This window comes from Eurosta solidaginis, chromosome 2 (genome assembly GCF_040869045.1).
Source record: "Eurosta solidaginis isolate ZX-2024a chromosome 2, ASM4086904v1, whole genome shotgun sequence".
NCBI lineage: Eukaryota > Metazoa > Arthropoda > Insecta > Diptera > Tephritidae > Eurosta > Eurosta solidaginis.
The window spans coordinates 209,539,819-209,543,406 of record NC_090320.1 but is presented as its reverse complement, the minus strand read 5'-3'; the positions used below and the strand labels follow the sequence as shown (position 1 = coordinate 209,543,406).

The 3,588-nt window shown below is 39.6% G+C and overlaps 1 pseudogene; it reads right to left on the bottom strand.

Annotated features, from left to right (window-relative positions):
* Positions 1-575: 575 nt before the first annotated feature.
* On the bottom strand, positions 576-2,307 carry LOC137241800 (heat shock 70 kDa protein 4L pseudogene; annotated as a pseudogene).
* Positions 2,308-3,588: the final 1,281 nt, after the last annotated feature.

Sequence of the window (3,588 nt, the reverse complement as noted above, 5' to 3'; positions counted from 1 at the left end):
TAGAATGTACATACATATTTTAGCACAAATTTGTACAAATAAGTGTTCTTTCTTAAAAGAACTAATTTCCTTTAACTATTTGGATGCATTCCCTTTAATTTAACAAGTGAGAAGAAAAACAAACTATGAAATGGCAACGAAATCTCCCTCACATTCATAATACCTACTTTTCTCCCATAACCGGTCTCCGCCTTTTCGAACATTGTTCAGAATAGGAGGAAAGAGAGAAGTGGAAAAAAAAACTCACGAGGAATTTTTATTTAGAATACGAGGAATGGGCGAAAGAAAAGGTCGCACGGTTTTTTGTTCAGAATTGGGCTGAATATGAAATGTAAAACCACTTACCAAATACGTATCCCAAATCCAATGCAACCGCCAAAGCCACCGGAGTGCGACTTGCTCCATGGAGTGAATGCCCTACGATCACAGCAGCGCCACATTGGACAACGAAAGCATTGGGTGCATGATAGTCTAGCAGTCAGGAACAACACTAAAGTCAAAGGGTTTTATATAGGTTAAGCAATAGTAGCTAAAGAATATTCCATCTCACCATGAGATCAACCGTAGCCCGTTTTTCCCGGTGTGCCACCAACAGATATGCTTTCACCCCAAAAACCAACGTACTCTATACTTAGCACGCAGCGCCACCAAATCGGGAGTTCACCATCAGCAGTTCCCTTCCCCCCAAATCTGTGTAAGACACGTCCATCAGCAGCAAAGGCCTGCACACTGTCATTGCGTCGTCGCAGGGAATACTTCAATTTCACCCCCACTTTGAGACCCCTCACCATCCCAAGTTACTTTGACGGCATAATTTTGAATATCGGTTACCCCAAACTTGCGAACACGTACTGCCGGTGATATTATTGCACATTGCAGTGCTGCACCACGTGATACTGATTCATCTTGATTCAAAGTGGTACTAGCCGGTTTACCGAACACCTGCTCAATAAGCTGTTTTATCGCCGGAATACGGGTAGTTCCACCAACAACTTCTACGGAGTGTATGTCATCCAGCGACAGTTTGGAATCCTGCAACAACTTTATGAATGTCATCTCTACTCGTTTAAACAAGTGCGCACACAACTCTTCCATTTGTGTGCGTTGCAGTGATGAAGAAACATCAACGTCATCCATAAAACATTCTATATTTATTGGCAGTTTAGTACTATTTGCTGACATCTGTTTTTTCAGCTTTTCTATTTCCGTCAGCAAACGCAAATAAGCACGAGGATTAGTTTTAGCGTTCAGCTTGTAGCGGTCATAGAATTCTTTAGCGCAATATTCCCCTAAAACACTGTCAAAGCCGCGACCTCCAATCTGATTCCAAGCACTTGCAATCATCTTCAATTTACCCTTGGTAAAAGAACACACGCTGACTTGTAAAGACGAATGGCCACAATCAACGAAAACTACGTTACGCGGCTTTATTCTCATCTGGTAAGTCCTGCTTGTAGAAACCATATGATAGTGCCGTTGCCGTAGGTTCATTCATAAGGCGCAAAACATTCAGTCCAGCAGTTTGAGCAGCGTCCAACAATGAGTTACGTTCAGAGTTTGTAAAATATGCTGGACACGCGATTACACAGTCCTTCACCTGGGCTTGCAGAGCAGAAGTCGATGTTTCCTTAAGTTTGGTGAATAGCATAGCAGTCACCTGTTCAGGGGAAAATGTTGCTCCTGATCCAAGTAGTCTACTTTGAAGCCTATGCCACCATCTGGGCGTTGCTCTACCTTCGTTGGAATGCTAACAAGTTCACGTTGTACGTGTGGATCATTGAATTTGCGTCCCAGTAAACGTTTGAAACCACTTTATCACATTTTATATTTACATATTGGGCCTGATTTTTTTTTACAATAACTTAATTAGATATGGATATAAAAATATGCGCCCATTATTACGCTACATAGTCGATTTTTATACCAATTTTCTAAAGGCCGATAAGCAGCTGGGTTACATACATACACCTATCAGAGATTTCACCCATTGCTTATTTATTTACATCGTGATAATAAATGAAATCAAGTGTTGAAACAGCGCACTTACAAGTCGAGAGGATAGAAGAATAGTGCTAAATATTTTCCGCGAAAGTCGGCGAGTTTGATTTCTTGAAAGTCATTGCCAACAACCGCCAAGCCCTTGAAGTCTGGCGCAGGGTGTTGAACTTTCACAGCTAATAGCTGTGCACTTTGATGGAAAAGTCTCCCCACACTCATCTGCTCACGCGCCGACACATTGTTGGAACACTTCGGAAGAGTGCCCTTGCAAAAAAAGACATGTTGGTGTTGCACGCAAAATATAGTCATTTGCTAGTGTTTGGTTTCCTCCAGTTTTTGCTGCAGCTACCTAGCAAGACTCATTGCCGAAATCGATTCCAATCACAGACATTTTTCACTGTCTTCTGTTATTGATGCCGCAATGAAAGGAAGTTTTTCAGCGTTGAGTACTTGAATCAGTATCGACGATATAAAATACTATAAGAGAGCTATTATTCCACGTTTTTTCCAGACCTTATAACCAGGTTTAATTTACGCACAACGAGTCATAAATTGGTTTTTGACCGCTAAAGAAAATTGCGAATGATTGTACTACGGCCACGCGCCGTAGTAAAAAGAATGAAACAACGGAAAAAATCTTTCGATTAGTCCCGTTTGTTTCAATTCTGAGAAATTTACATTCTATACACGGGCGTGTATGAATGTTCGCAATTTTTTTTTGTCTTTGTTGCCAGCAAATATCTACCAGTACGCGGACTTTTTAAGAGGAAAATGTTGGTAGACAAAAAAATTAAAATAGTAGTAGTTGGTAGATTTTTTTACCAAGAAAACAACCGCTATAGTTCTTATTTGTCCCAAACACTTAATAAGTTATTGTAAAACAAATAACGCGCATTTCAGAAGATGACACTTTAAAACTCGTAAACAAGACAAAATTACATGTACATTTGTATAGATCTATGTACATTGCTTATGCCTATACGACACTCACTTTTTTCCTGTATCGTGCGTGTGAAATACCGACAAACATGTACCAAAACGTCTAATCACAACAACAATATTCCAAGGTACCAAAAGTACTGCCACAAAATAACCGATCTCGAAAAGAAATCGTTTACGTAGAACCCTTTATTTTCGTACAAATTAAAAAAAAAAAAAAAAACGGAAAAAATAGCGCAGAAAATATTCGCGTACTCAGTTACTATATTTCTCTACTCAAAAATTTTTTTCTGGTTTAAGTTCTTCAGAAAATTTTCAAAATTGACTGATTTGGTCAGTATCGCCTCCTAATGTTAGTCGGGTGGGCTCGGCAATTCAACTCTTTAAAATTATCACAGTATACGTTTACAGTGCGAAAATACTGAAATATTGGTAGATTTTGGGCCTCGATGGTAGTAGTAGTAGAAAATGAAAATGGGCCAGAAAAGCTAGTGAAAAAAAAAAAGCCGTGCACTGACGGTCCATATACTTATACCAACGTATGTACATATACATGCCGAGTTTAAATGTGCATTATATTAGGGATGCATAAAAAGATGCAAACGGGTACCCACAAACCCGAGTCTGAGAAACCGGTAACGGAGCCAAATA